Source organism: Lingula anatina, chromosome 4 (assembly GCF_051362555.1).
Source record: "Lingula anatina isolate TDL-2025a chromosome 4, LinAna3.0, whole genome shotgun sequence".
Taxonomy (NCBI): domain Eukaryota; kingdom Metazoa; phylum Brachiopoda; class Lingulata; order Lingulida; family Lingulidae; genus Lingula; species Lingula anatina.
Genome location: NC_141770.1, coordinates 28,388,075 through 28,404,084, shown reverse-complemented (window position 1 = coordinate 28,404,084; position 16,010 = coordinate 28,388,075). Strand labels below are relative to the sequence as shown.

At 36.9% G+C, this 16,010-nt stretch overlaps 1 long non-coding RNA gene across 1 annotated transcript; it reads right to left on the bottom strand.

The window, feature by feature from the left end:
- Positions 1-8,880: 8,880 nt before the first annotated feature.
- Positions 8,881-11,029, bottom strand: LOC106153283 (uncharacterized). Its single transcript, XR_015334175.1, has 3 exons — positions 10,854-11,029; positions 10,380-10,631; positions 8,881-10,226 (listed from the first exon to the last, which is right to left on the bottom strand). It is a non-coding gene; the product is annotated as an uncharacterized LOC106153283 (long non-coding RNA).
- Between the last annotated feature and the right edge of the window lie 4,981 nt (positions 11,030-16,010).

Here is a 16,010-nt window from a genome sequence, read left to right as displayed (position 1 = left end):
GTGCGTTACCATTTTCCTGCTATACTTGTAACTTTATATCTATTTTCCCTTAAATCTTATTATAGAAAATCACTTTATTTAATGAGAAAGGATCAAAATCTCTAAAATAATCATCATGCCTACATATATAACCCTCATTAGTGGAACACAAAATGTAATAATGATAATTTAATGTTGGTGGCCATATTGGATTAAGCAGTCATTTTGATGTTAACTGGTAGGTTTTTTAACATTTGGAAACACAGCATTCTTTAAACCAGTGTATGGAGAGCAATATACTCTGTTACATGGTGTTGTCTAGCATGAAATTTGTTTGAATTTGACTTTTGATATCGCCAGCATAGAATGTATGAATAAGGTAATGCCAAATAATTTGCATTTTTCATATTGAGACCTCAATGAATAATAATAATAATAATCAATAGATATCAATGTAAAGGTGAATTCCGACTGCACATTTAAGTTTTTACTTATTTTTATGTCAATACAATGTTTTAGTCTTATAAAAACACTACCCAAATTTAACTAAATGCCATACGGAAATGAAAATATGTCTATATTGTATAATCCAATCAATAATAATTATGTGGACATAACATTTTGATTTTAAATGTAAAGATTGGGATAAAAAAAGAAAATTTGACCAATTTTTTTTTTATTGACAATGGCGGCCATCTTGAAAACGGCGGCCATCTTAAAATTCTGGAGTTTTTTTTAGTCCGTTATCTCTCTCACCACAAACAGTGAAATGGTCATATGATACACGATGCTTTAGGTTTCTTTATGAATGATTTATATATATATATATATATATATATATATATATATATATATATATATATATATATATATATATATATATATAATAATAATAATAAGCGTCCATATCGGATAGGCATTTGCCATTTACACATCATGGCCAACTTAGACCAGGTCTGTGTATGAAGGGGACATTAAACAATCTTAAATTAAGCACTTTTTGGAGATTTGCCGCTTCAATGCCCTAATTTAGCTAATTAAGCTAATTTTTTAACCTGTGGGTCTCGTTTTACATAATAAACTTACATTTATGTTAAAAAAAACATATGGCACTTTTGTGGAACAGGACTCTTTTTTCCCACAGTTGTGATTTTTAAAGAAGGACAGAATTTTTTTTTTTTTTTTTTTTTTTTTTTTTTTTTTTTTTTTTTTTTTTTTTTTTTGTAGTCCGATAGTGTATTTTCTTAAATACAACTCGCCGAAAGCGATACTTCAATACGTACACTAGTGACCTACAGGTATTTACAGCGCATTGAATGCACGGGTTCTCACCTGTGAAAACCGCTCGTATGGAGGAAGGCTGGGAATAGCCAAATCGAGGCCACTTCGAGGTGACGTCACAAACTTGTCCAACACTGTCTGTGACTGAGTTGGTAGGAAGATTCACGTGACGGACTATAATCTGGACAACGTAGATGATGAAAGTAAAGAGGCGAGCACGGAAGCGTCCGAAGCCTGACACAGTCGGTGCTTCCGTACCAATTTGAACCCTTTCAGTCAGACTCTGAAGACGAGAGAGACCGCGGTGACACAGGTGTCACTTCAAGTTTACGAGTTCTATATTTACTTCCTTAGTGGTAAGTAATATAACATTAGAATTATTATACAAAATACTTCAGGAACAGGAGCAAAACGTAACATAATGAATTAAGTGAGTAATGTAAATTATGTCTGCAGGTCAGACATACGTATGTGTCATGTGCTACCTAATTTACCGGCGTTTTTATATTATATATATATATATATATATATATATATATATATATATATATATATATTTATAGAAAAGCGGTGTTTGTTGTATCACCATGCACCCAGGATTTGATCAGGGCTGTCTAAATACCTATGCGTTGGAAATCGCATACTTTCAGCATAGAAAGTAGTAATTCAAGTAAATCATACAGTAAATCAGGCATATGGTACATGTAAACATATTCAATCAGTTACTCAAGCAATACTACCATCAGCACAATTCTGAAATACTCTAAATCTTTGTCTTATATTTTATTGAAATGTATACATTACTTTTAATTCACCCGAATGGAATATGGTTTTATTTTCATTTATTGTCATGAAACTTACTGGGCGATTGTATTATATTCTTTCAGAAAATATTTTAACATAGCTTATCGCCAAGTGGTGTGGCGGTTCAGATTTGTTTGGGGGCAAAGAATGCAGCCCCCCCCCCCCCCCCCCCCATCTGCTTGTTCAGTGATTAAGATTAGAAGCATGCTAACATCAAGTGGATATCACACAGAGTTAAAATTGCCTAATTTGGACTTACTTCTATTCCATTATTGTGCACGAGGACTGAAGTGACGTAGAGTTGATCTTGTATAAATAAGTATTTAATCATCAAAGAATAAAACACACACACACACATATATATATATATAGTAGTAATAATTTTGTTTCCGTTGTACACCGATTTTACAACGTTCAAAATGTTTTAATCCCTATCTTGTGAATAGAAGGGGGCGGACAAACAATGGAGGGCAGTATAAATCCCTTCAAAATTCGAACGCACAAACACAATAGCTTAGGTGGAATAACACAATACTTAAGACGAGTGAACCCCATGACGCCGGTTTCTGTGGTCCAGGGATTAGGCTAGTTACTATATGCCGTCAACAATCGTTTAGCGACCCTATCATTATACACTCTTGCTATTGTGTTTTCCACCGCATTAATCGCAGTGTAATCTTCAAATGGTCCACGGGGTTAATATACACATTCTTAAAACTGGTACGATATATATATATATATATATATATATATATATATATATATATATATATATATATATATGCACATTTATCACAAGTGTCAGATAGAAATCTTCATAGTTAAATCTTGTCCTTCTTTTCCATTATATTAACTCAGTTTTATTTTCCCACACTACTTTTATGGGATAAGATAAAAGAAGTTCACATTGAATTTATATGGTTGTCTCACAGTACACATTTCATTTGATAGTTTATTGCACAATGATTTTAGACTTCATGACATATGAATTAAGGCATGAACTCTGGGTTTCACATAGTACAAATGCATATAAATATTCATCTCATGTAAAAGGTTTTCATGTTTTGCTTTCATAAATTGAAGTGCTTGAAAATTAATTATGAGCAGATTCTCTCCATTTGGTGCCTCTGTGGACCCTATAACATTTTGGTTCTAAGTCAAATATAGATAGAATTTTTCAAAGCTTGCAATAGAGTTGCCCTTCTCTTGTTAAATCAAGACATAGTCTCACAAAATTGTGGTCTCTTGTACTGTGTTGTCAAAGGGGTTGGGGCTATTCCCACCAGAGATATGTCACTGAATTTTCTTCAACGGTCTTGACCAGACAATTCAGCAGTCAGTGGACAAAACCTAAAACGATGTGACCAGAATATTCTGCATGTGACATATTGCATTTATGTCTGTCTGGACATCTGTGGCAATAATTATAATGATAACAATAATAATAATAATCAATACATACGTCAATTGTCATAAGTACACAAAATGAAAGAATATAAAATGAAGATATCCCACCTTTACATTGAAGTTTAAGCTTTGACTGAACAGCAACTGATCTTGGCACCTTCATTCCCCTCAGCTGGGTCCCTCTTGTTACTAGTATCTGAAAATATAAGAACAACATTCTACGTATATGTGGACAGACTTAGTAACACAATTAAAATCTTTACTAATAAAATACACTCGCACACAGAAGTAATATAAAGGTAAGGTAAAAAGAAAATCTGAACAAGTGATTTAAAAAATCTCCACAGCTTCTGCCCTTTACTGGTATACTAAATGTCATCAGTAAGTTTCAAATCTTATAAACTTATCATAACTATAAAAGTAATGGAAGTACTTATGGAAGACTGCATTCTCATTACAATGTATGATACCTTGTGCCTCTGTATGATGAATATCTTGGTATGCAGGCGAGTGATCGTAACTATCTCTATTAGCAACATTTTAGCATAGCAACATATCCGCATCCTCTTCGACGGCAGATCAAAATCTTTACGTGGCACGCGAATAAAACTAACCATTGTCTTCTCTATTTCGTCAATAGAGCTACTCGTATTGTTGCGTCCATGCGCCACACAATAGCGTCATTTGCCTCTCTTCAACTTGTTTCAGTTAGAATGATGAGAAATACAATACTCTTCAAGCTTCCGAGTTATTCAGCTGCATGTCGGTGAAACGAGTACACCAAATACGTTACGTCATTTCCGTTTCAGCGAGTGTTATGCAGTCGCGTTCAGGTAAGTTGTTTTGCATTATTGTCAATTACACCGCATCAGGAAACGGAATTCCCCGGACTCGAATATTTAAAAATTACTCATTAGGACTACATAAAAAACGTATGTAAATTCCGTCCTTCTTTAAGAACCCAGAGGCTTCATTATACTTGCAGGTTCAAAGAAACCTGTCCCCATCGTAACCAGCTTTGCATTCACAATAAAGTTTATATTCTGAATCACAATTACATTTTTATTCAGTCAGCTCATGTTAAGGTTATAAAAGCAAACAGCGTTTGCCCCACAAGTCGCTGTAAAGAATTAAAACGTTTTAAATTGGCGTCATCTCACAGATTTCTTCACGTTTTTAACTCCTACTGATATCTTAATGTTTGACCAGTGTCGCCATATCACTCACTTACATGAATTGCCACATGAAATGCGATATCATATTCAATTATGGAAGGGCTGATATCAGTCGGTATATTAAATTAAGGCGGGTAGACTGCATGCTGCTAGGCGTTTACCGCTACTAAATTCATCAGTTGGGTCAAATAGAATAGCAATCTTTGTATATCATGCATCAGATAACACCAAAGTACACATAATTAACCAGACACATAACTATGAATATATCTAGTGAAAATTCAGTTTGCGACCTTGACAGAGGGTGACGTGCTTCCATTAGGATAGATGAATAAACTATATCAAATGCAGACATCAGACCGCATATAAAGCCGGAGGACTAACAAGATTTTTGATAATGCAGGTTAGTGTGAAAATAAAATGCGTAAAAATAAGCCGTATGCTTACAGCGGCTGACGGGACTTATAACCAGATATTAAATTTATAAAATTACATTATTGCTTTGTTTTAAGATTCCAGATTTGAAGTTTGCCTGATCTCTCCAGATTTCGTCACTTCCGGGAACATGTAGGATATTTAGAAATGTTTAGGCCGGCTAATGAACAGTGACTACATGTACATCTGTCAACATGGTTTCCCGTTGTGCTGTTGGCAAAAAAGATGGCATTTTTTATAGGCCATTTGTCTGCAATGGTGTAAACCCTTAAATCCAAACTCATAAGTGGCCATGGCCATAACCAATATGTCATTGTGGATAATTGTGAATAACAACTCTTCGTTTTGGCCAAAAAAGGATTTTACCGGGGTAACAAACACATTTTCTATATTGGCAATATTTCATTAATCTATTCCGACATTCAAAATTAGTTCCTATTTTTTTTTTTTTTTTTTTTTTTTTGTAATGTTCTCTTAAGATATTGTAAGAGTGTAGCCATCTATGAAGATTACGTGATGTGATGGCTAGCACAAATAATTGCGTCTTGGTGGTAAAAATGTATTATATTTCTATGAGTTGTTTACAATGTATTTATTGAGAAATATGGATATCATACAAACAGTTATTATCCCTTTTAAGTAGGGTAAGTAAAGGCTGCGCTTCCAACCGTCTGGCAACCCCTTTGCAACCAAAGTCGCAAGGAGGTTGCCATAGGTTTTAAAGTGGTCGCATAAGGAGCTAACAGGTCGCCTGCGATCGTTGACAGATGAAGGCCATTTTTCGTGCACTGACAACCAGTGCGACTAAAGATGATAAATATCGGTATACTAAAGGTTGCCTATCGGTATCTTCTTGGTTGTCAGTAGGTTGCTATAACCAGTAGCATACCATTTGCAACTGCACGGTTGACTGACAGTATCTAGTCGACTGGTCGCTTACAAGCTTTTTTTTACCAGTCGCAAGTAGTAGGTAGCAGGTCGCTAGAAGGTTACAGTTGTATACTTGTAACTGCATGCTCGATTGACGCTCTTTAGTCTCTTGGTCGCTAACAGGTTTGTTACCGATCGCAGGCATTCAAAAATATGTCGCAGGAAGGTTGCAAGCGAGAAGCGAAAGTTGATTGCTACAGTCCTGCTACCGGTTTTCAATCACCAAGTGGTTGCAGACAGGTTGTGTATCGCTCGGCAAACAGTGTGTGACTGGTAATCTATAACTTTTGATGGTGTATAATAGGTTGCAGATACCATACTGCAACCTTGTTGCAACCGCTTTGCGACTGCTTGCCGATCAATATTGGCCACAGCTTCTTAATAAGCTTGCAAAGTTATCGCAAGCGACCGCCAGATTGTGTGGTTGCAAAAAGGTTGCCAAAAGGTTACAAGCGCAGTGTGACCCAGCCTTAAGGTTTTGGAGTGAAGTATGCCTTACATGCTCTTTTTCTAAGGTTCGCCTCGGAGACCGAAGGTTTGCCAAACGTTGGAAATAAAATACCAAGGTACAAGTAACCTGTCCATATAGTAATTGTGCTTTGTAAAATGTATCTATACATTGCAAAGTATTGTCAACTATTTCCTTTGATATTGAATCATTTTGTTTTTAACATGCAAATGTTTCCTTTTCATAATCGAATTGTTGGCATTAATAAATGTGTGTTCTGATATTTAGCTGCGAAACAAAATAAAACTAATAGCTGCAATGTACACAGTTTTTAAGCAGTTGCCAGGTATGCAAACTTAAATGGGGCAACTTACGTATGTTGCACCTGTATCCGGACGCGTAAGAGGGACATACGCACCAGTACTTCAACAAAGAGGCAGGGTTATCGTTAGGTATGCATGTCCCACCATGTTCGCAAGGGTTAGGATTGCATCTGGCTGAAAAGGAAAATTCGCAAAGGCAATTACATGTTGGGCATTCTCTATCAGTTTGTATAGTTCACATATCTGAAATGCACGTATTTTATTATGGATTGAAATTAATAATTGGTTTATTGGCATTCTTATAGTGTCACAAATCACAATTTAATCAATTTAAAGTCTACTGGAGTTGAATGATTTTAATTCAACGTTTTCATGTACATCAGACACTTGTTAATATGCGCAATTGATGCTCTACAATTATCCAATTTCATTCGTGGTACTCAAAATAAAAGAAATGTTTTCTCGCTGAGCCCTTGACTTACTGGAATCCGTGGAATAAACGACGCCACTAGCCATCAATGCAAGAACAAGGGTGGAGAACATCAACAATCCCATAATCAGTGAGCAGAGTTGCTAAGAAAAAAGCAAGATTGCGGCCATGAGTATTATTTACTAATGTTGGCCAAGGTGTTGGTATGTCTATCTACGTTAATGCATCTCATCTCCCATTATGCTTATTCTGATACTTAAATCAAAAACCGATATCCTACTCTCGGTCTGTTATCTTGCCAACCTTTGTAAACGGTCTGTTTATAATCAACACATTGTGTCCCCTTTCACCGTGTCTGTTTCCCAACTAGGTGTTACTGCCACACCCAAACTGATTTCTACATTCCCTGATGGGATCGCACGTTCCCTAATCTTAAGCCTCGGTCACAACTGGCCGTACGGGCTCTTGCGACCTGTTTGCGTCCAAATTTTGCGCAGAATCTCACGTGCAACGCAAGTCTCTCTTGCGAAATTTTGAGTTCGCAGACAGCCCTATGCACGTACGGAGGGTGTTGGTCATGTCCAAAAGATTCTACGAATAATCTGGGAACAGTAAGGCCTCAAACAGACTTGCTTCACTCGCAAGGAGTTCGCAGGTGGGACGTGCATGGTCAGGACGCACGTCGCAAGCAATGAAGGAGCAAGCGCCCTTTTCGTGTGGATTACGGCGCACACACTCACTCACAACTAACGATCAAAGTCGAAAGCACCGTAGAAGTGCGTCGCACGTGCGTCACCCCTTCGCCGCACGCTCGTGTCTCGACAATTAACGACGATTGTGCAACCTGTACAGCAATTTTCAAAAAATTCGAATTTTGCTTAATTCAGCATCTAATATGCCCCAAAAAGCCAAAAAAAAATTTAAGATAGCAGAAAAGAGGGGAGAAAGAAGAAGAAAGAAGGGAAGAACTAAGTAGCCAAAACTGTCGCACGCGGTTAGTACGTCATCACAATCGTGTGAGGCAAGTGTGAAGCAAAAGGGAACTACTTTCCCCGTGTGTTGCTTTCTCTCCAATAGTGGTGAGCGCCTGCCACGTACGCTGGTAGCAAGACAAACTCAAGAAATGAGTACAATTTCCACGGCCATCGCACCTTGCAATGAGGTATACCAGCCCGCTTGGCGCCAGGTGTCGCTAGTGTGAATTCAGTCCTTCCCCAGTCGCCATTTTGGAAATAATATACGTTGGACTGTGGCACTGGCCTTAATAAACATGCCTCAGTATTGTTGTGTACCTGAATATTAAAGTCGACAAGGTGGGCATAATTTTCCTGAGGATTCAGGGCTTCGTTTGAAGTGAAGGGTTGCCCATGTCAACACACCTTCCATGTTAAAGGGACAGTTACAACTTGACCCAGGCACAGTAATCAGGCCCCTAAAGATAGACGAGTTGCCTCAAAAAGAATACACGTAGAAAGGTTAATTGATCTTGGCAAAACTGATGAAGTTTTGGAAAGAGGGCTCCATAGCAAGAAAGTGTCCCTAGGAAGTATGATTTATCAAAGTGCGTTTTGTTATGTCCGCAATTTCAGAAGAGTTGTCAGTAAATATACATAAGTGCCGGAAGCCTACTACCCGCATAAGGTTGTGTTATTAAGTAATAACCTTTTTTATTGATGTATTGAGCATGACTGGTAATGTTAATTAAATAATTATTTTTATTTAAAATAATTATTCAGTCCATCGTAAGAATCATGAAACTAGGTATAGTTAGATAATTTATTTGTACATGTATAGATGCAATTTCTCAGCCAACGGAATAATGCAGGTTTGGAAATCTTTTTGTAACAGTTTAAGAAATAAAATTTAAAGAAAGAAAACATTTTATAAATGAACAGTTTTTTGTTCTTTTTTTTTTTACAAAATAGCACTTCTGAATTGTTTTACTTGAGTAGAAACACCATATTATTTCATCGCTCTGAAAATTCATTAAAAAGCAGCAAAACCAAATATTTTATTTAAAAAAAATAATTATTCAGTCCATAGTAAAAACCATGAAACCATGTAATACTTATATAATTTATTTGTGCAATAACTTTCCTGAATACATAGCTGCAATTTCTCAGCCAATGGATTACTGTATGTATGGAAAACTTTTTGTAACAGTTTAAGAAATAAAAATCAAAGAAAGCAAACATTTTACAAATAAACAGTTTTTTGTTCCTTTTTACAAAATAGTACTTATGAATTATTTTACTTGAATAGAACCACCACATTATGTCATCACTTTGAAAATTCTTTAAAAAGCAGAAAAACCAAATTATTTGCTGTAAATACAACTATCAAATTATTTCATCCCACTAAAAATACTTTACAAAATAGCATCATAGGATTTTTTTTCATTACAATTAAATATGATTAAAAACAGCATAAACACATTAGTACTTTTTGTAAAGAATATAGCACCACCAAATTATTTCATTTTAGTTAAAACTTTTTTTTTAATGGCACTTCAAAATTGTGATTGCAGCTAAAACCATCTCATACAGGGGTACTTTCTATAAACTAGCTGGCACATACTTCCTATAGTGTTTTTCATTAAATAAAGTTATCCTGGGCAAAATACATGTAGAAAAATATCCAGTGTCAGAATGAATCAACCCCACAAACAGATCTTTGAATGTAAACACAACAAAATAGCAGAATGGGCGATTTGTAATGAACATCTGGCCTTCTAACTGAATATAGTATTTGCGGGTTTTCTTTAGGCCCAGATGCGTGCACGAGATACACATTCCAAAAAGGGGAAATCAGGTCCGGGTCCAACTGTCATGTGTCTGCAATGGTTTTGGACACAACGATTCATACAGTTTGTTCATATACGTCTTCTCTGTAGCTGCCATTATCTCTCCAAATCTGGAAGCAGTGATCCCCCATTGTCTCTCCTTGTGTCAGATTGCGCTCTTTCCTTGTTATAACTTGCTATGCTCAGTGTCCTTCGCTGTTTGTTCCTCAACCTGAAATATTCATATCCCATTAAAACATGGTAGATGGTTACAGCATTAAATAGTTTAGATACAATATTATAATTCTACACACATCACCTAGTTTGATAATTCTTTATCATATTTGGGCCTGATTCTTAATATTAGACCTCTGTTTTCACTTACATCATTCCCTCTATCCATGCTTTATTCTTTTCATGGCACTTGGCAATAGTTGTTGTCCATCACAGCCGCCTGTAAGTCAGCTTTAGGGTAGGCATAACTGGTGGCTACATCAATCTTTGCCGCTGATGTGAAGTGATAGGTAAGATTCCTGAAGTAATCATTTTATCCTGCTCTTGAAGTTGGCTGTCCTGGGGTCCTGAAATCGACAGTTTCAGGCTTTGCCCCCCAATATATGGGCCTTCTTTGGGTTACCTTATAAAGAAAATAAATAAGTACATTTACTAAGTATTAAAAATCTTCGTCTTTCGTGCTACTAAAAAAAAATATGAGCGTAGGCCTACTCGTACCTACAGTAGTCTACATGTACATAACATGTCAGATTTGACACACACACCTCGACTAATCTTTGATTATATCAAGGAAAATAGTTAGCATTCGTGTTTTTCAAGCACTAAATGAAAAGAAAACACATACCTTTCAGTCAATTCACATTTTCATCCAGATGTTATGGCACCACATTCAAGTAAATTGCGTTTGAGTTGGTTCACTGTCAGCGACGCGTGCACACGCTCCATGTTAAACTGTGGTGTAAAGCCGTGAGCGAGATTCTGCGAGATTTTAGAAGGACTGCTTTCACCCCCACGTCATCTAGCGGCAGATCCTCAAAGCTGTTATTCCCCATTAGCGCCCCTGCTTGAAAGGACATCTTACGCGGCCCTTGCGACTCGCAGGACAGACTTTTCTCTACCTCTGCGAACTCCACGGCCTCTGCTGCACCCAAAATTCGTAGGGGACGTACGATCCTAAAATTCGTGTGACCGAGGCTTTAGGGACCATTCCCAGACCCTACCGTACTAACAGTGGATCAATCTATCTCCGAGGGGATTCTCGCTAAATTGCAATCAACTGAATCCGCTAGAGGGTAATAAATTATCGTTTAGCAGCTTCAGTAAAAGTGCCAGACATCTATGCCGTTTAAGCTGATAGCAATTTACCGAGAAACCCCTCGGAGATGGATCAATCTTGTTAGAGCGATCTCTATGGGTACAAAATGATGGAGCTATGGCTCAAAATGATGGAAAATTTCTTTAAAATTTCATGTATTCGCCTCTGTAAATTTCACGGTGGCAATTTTCACATAACCATTGGTATACCTAGCTAAGGAAATCACTAGTAAACAAGTTGCATGCCTTGGATGCGGAACCAATTTATTGAATAATGTTCAAATGGCAATGATAGTTGTATGCCCTGTGTGACAAGTTTAAACATAGTGTAAGGTAACATGTACGTTAAGGTTCATCACGATAGGTAGGTAATACATGTCATATATACACAGTAATACATATAATGCAGCAGGTATCATCTTCATCATAAATTAAGTGAGGTCTCGTAATGATGAAATTAATTTCCATCAAGATAAATCTTACCTCGTTTACACTGCAGTTTGATCGGAGTGAAACTTGTCAGCAAATATGTTTTACTTGATACACTGCCAGTAAGTGTCTCGACGTTTGTGGTGACACACGTGACAGATGACAAACCAACCAATGACTGTCGTTCTCATCTGAATATATCGGTTTATTAATACCCCATTACCAAAGGCCCATTTAAACATTTCGATCATTTTTCTTTCATCATGAAACATCAATAATTCATTTGGCTTCATGAACATCTGCAGTTTTAACATCACTGAACATTTGACCACGTTGCGAGGACATTAATGCCCCGTCCCCTCTTTTCGATCATGAACCTCCGATATTCTGATGAAAATCCAACCTTGCTCTTTAGCAATATTGAACACAAAATATTCCATGTTCTACTCAGCATTGAAGTTTGCTACTTTGTAACAGCATACACTGAGGATGTCCAGGATGTGACCGAAAGCTGAAAGCTTTGTGAGGAATATCTAGCTTGAATAGAAATGAATTTAAGACGTATGACCACTATCCTCCAATGAGTTTAAGAGAATAATTGAGAACAAAGATTTTACGTTCCTCTTGAACGACAAGTTGTTGGTATAGATGTCCTTATATGTGTATGTGTGTATAAACTGCTGACATGAGGAGTGTTGAATTAACATCGGAAATTAACATACAGACTACGTCTCCTAAGCATTATTGTGTATTTTTTAGCATATTTTAAGCATGTTTGATCATTTTGCCCATTTCAATTGTGCATTGAGGAAGCCCTATTGTTTTAAACGGTAATGGATACACATGTACCAGTATATATAACGCTTAGGAAAATATGAAACACCCAGTAAGACTAATGGAAATTGAATTTGTTCACAACCTCTCTAACAATAATTTAGGTCAAATGTATATTGATACAGCCCTACCGCTTGAAACAGTTATTGATACCTGTATAGTGCTTACGGAAATATAAAACAACCAGTAAGACTAATGGAAATGCGTTTGTATACCATCTCTCTAACTCTGACCCAGGCAGTGAAGAAAAGCAATTTGTTATTTTGATATATATACACAGTACCTTTAAAATTGGGTCATCATTTTATCAAACACATGATGCATTTATAACTTACAGTGTGTCAAAATGATGATGGAAATGATTTGATAAGGCGGTTATTATATTGAGTAGTTTGATTCCTTAAAAAAAACAGTAGCATTGATTGTTAAAAAAGGCCGTTCAAACAGTCTGTTACTTGAAAGCTTTTTGCAAACTGTAAGCTTTCTTTTTTTCATATCCTTTCAATTTTGCTGCAACCACGACAGAAAACATAATCTTTCTTGCAAACTGCCCCTTATCTTATATGTAAATAAGTTTTTTTCTGCAAATTTCCTGCAAACACCTGTGTGTTTATAGAGCCCTACTGCTATGAACGATAATGGACGCCAGCAAGCCTAATGGAAAATGTGTTTGTTAACGAGCTTTCTAACTTTGTCCCAGGTAATGAAGCCAAACTGTCTGTTATTTTGTATGATGTACAAATTCCTTTTTTAAAATTAGATCATCATATTTTCAAAACTGTATTTGTTAATTAAACTAACAAAATGTTAAAGGCAAAAACTGGATATATTTTAGTTACACACAGTAGTTCGATACATTGAAATAGCAGGCTTCTTTTATGTAAAATGTTAATATAGATCATAAAACATTTAATAGAGCAAAATCCCCTACTCGTCAGGTGACCGTCTCAATGTGTATACATTATGTCAGCCCGGACTTGGCTTACGTGTACACGGAGAACCGAGAAAACTTGCTTGAAACATCATTATGGCTGATGCTCCAATTGTTCAGATGAAGTTGACAAATTATGCAATTGCATTCAACATTAAATACGTGATGACAAGGAACAAACTTACATGTAGGTGCAAAAATGCGCCAGCAGCACAACTAGCACAATCCATATATAGGTGAGATGTAGTCACGTGGCCTGCTAGCTTTTATTCAGGGCAGAAACCACCAAATAATTTCCCATTGACGACCATACTAAGAAATGCCTGCAATACTGCATGAACAAAATTACTCTGTGAAACATTTCCCATCCCCATGGACATAAGACACACTGACTAACTCCCAGTGGCAAAAAATATACTGTCATCAGACTTTCTTGCTTACCGGCATCACTTGAACATGTTCACCCCTCTGTTTGTAAACAAACCACTGCACCACTCACAGTCAGTAGCCCCCTCCGCCAGAGATCTCACGACTGCACCGCTCCTGAGCCTGGTCCTGAAAAAAAAAACAGCCAGTAGTATACATCCTAGCCTGCTAGTTGATACCAAAATTAACCCTAGCAACACACAAGAAATGCCAGGAAAAAATGGAAAAAAGCACTAATTTTCTCTCACTGAACTACATTCGTCTATAACAGGCGCTGATAGGCTGATTTAGTGGTTTCTGCCCTTCACCATGCAGTGTTAGGCAGACATTTTTGAACTTAAGAGACAGGAAGGTCCAGATTTTGAAAGTTATAGACAAGCAGAACTTATTAGTTGGAGACCTTAAGGGAGTCAATGGTAAGTTTATGTCTACACTTGGGTTACTAGATGTTAATGTTTTACTGAATTCATGTTATTAAGTTATTAGTAGTGCAGGGTTCCCAAGTTTAGTAATTGTTAGAAGGTAAATGGGTGTAAAATGTATCCGTGGCAAGTAAGTTAAAATGTGTTTAATCTCAATGTTATGTTTAAACCAAGAAGTAATATGCTAATCTATAACGTTGTATACGATTAATCTGGAAGAAAGACAAGTGTGTATTTTAAGTATTTGGTATTTATCAAGCTGCCAAAGGCTATATTATAGGAACAATTGAACTTAGTGCTGATGCAATAGTTATTGTGAATTGCAGTCATGTAGATATTATGCACAGGGAAAGGTTTAATGTACTCTATTTTTATGATAGTGTGGGTTCATGTATGTGTGCGTGCAGGCAAAACTCGCATTCGTATTTAGTTAAAGGATGTCTAAAATATCATGGTGCTATCTGCAGGCATGCAAAACCTTAGCTAATGGATTACTAGAGTGTGACAATAGAGAAGAAAGTATAATAAAGTTGTTTGATAAGATATTGTGAACATTTGAGATATACTACAGGTATTTTAACTGGTTTCTAATAGTTGTCATAAATTCATTTATTTATTTTGTTATTTGTTTCCTTTTAGTTTCACGGTTGTTTTCAACCCGCCATGGTTGATTGGATGTTAGAAAGCAAGAATAAAGTTTATTCCAACCCGTCAACATTCCCGTCTTGTTGCCTGTCTCGACAATACATTTGTAAATAACCGTATAAGATACTTACCAGCTTTCTGGAAAGTGTAACTAACATTTCTTGCAAATTTGTTGCAGTGTGAGCCTATGGTTTATACCACTGAAGCGAAGTACTTCACATAGTTTACTGGTGCCTTTAAATTCACCCGTCTCCTCCGTGACCACCGTAGCAATGGTGTTCATCACTTGCGTTGTGGTGAGTAAACCTATGCTGCACTTTTCTCCGGTGGTGCTATCGGTTAGGCAGGTTTTCAATGGGGTTTGCGTCTGGTGATTGGGGAGGCCAGTCCACCCTGTTGAATCCATGCTATGCTGGTTAAGCCACTCTGGGCTGGTCTGACACAGCAGAATTAAATCAAATAAGAGCTGGCACAATTTTAACTGCATTTAGCTAGTGTCACTAAAGATATAATTTGACGCGCTCGAAGCTGTTGAACAAAAGGATGGTTCGCTACGGGAGACTGTTTGTTTACATGAGTACTCTAAGGAGGCTTGCCTACCCAGGCGACCAGGGGATTAAGATACCCGCACGAAAATGCAGTAGTATCGAAGTAGCAAAGAAGCATTAACGCAGTAGTGGTGTGGAGCATATTTGCAGTAGAAATGCAGTATAGCCTACTGCAATTCTACTTCAAAAATTACATAGGGTTGTACAGAGGAGGAGCATTAATGCAGTAGATTAGCAGCATGATAGAAGCATGTTTCAAATATGCTAATTAGCTCCCACATCGAAGCAGATTTGAAGCATGTTTGCAGTATGATTGCAGTAGTCTACTGCGCTGGAGTATCTACTTCGTTTTTGTGCGGGTATTCACTATATATATTCCGTCAGCAATCGTTTAGCGACCCTATCATTATCACACTCCCTCTATTGTATTTTATGTCGTTGTAATCACCGTC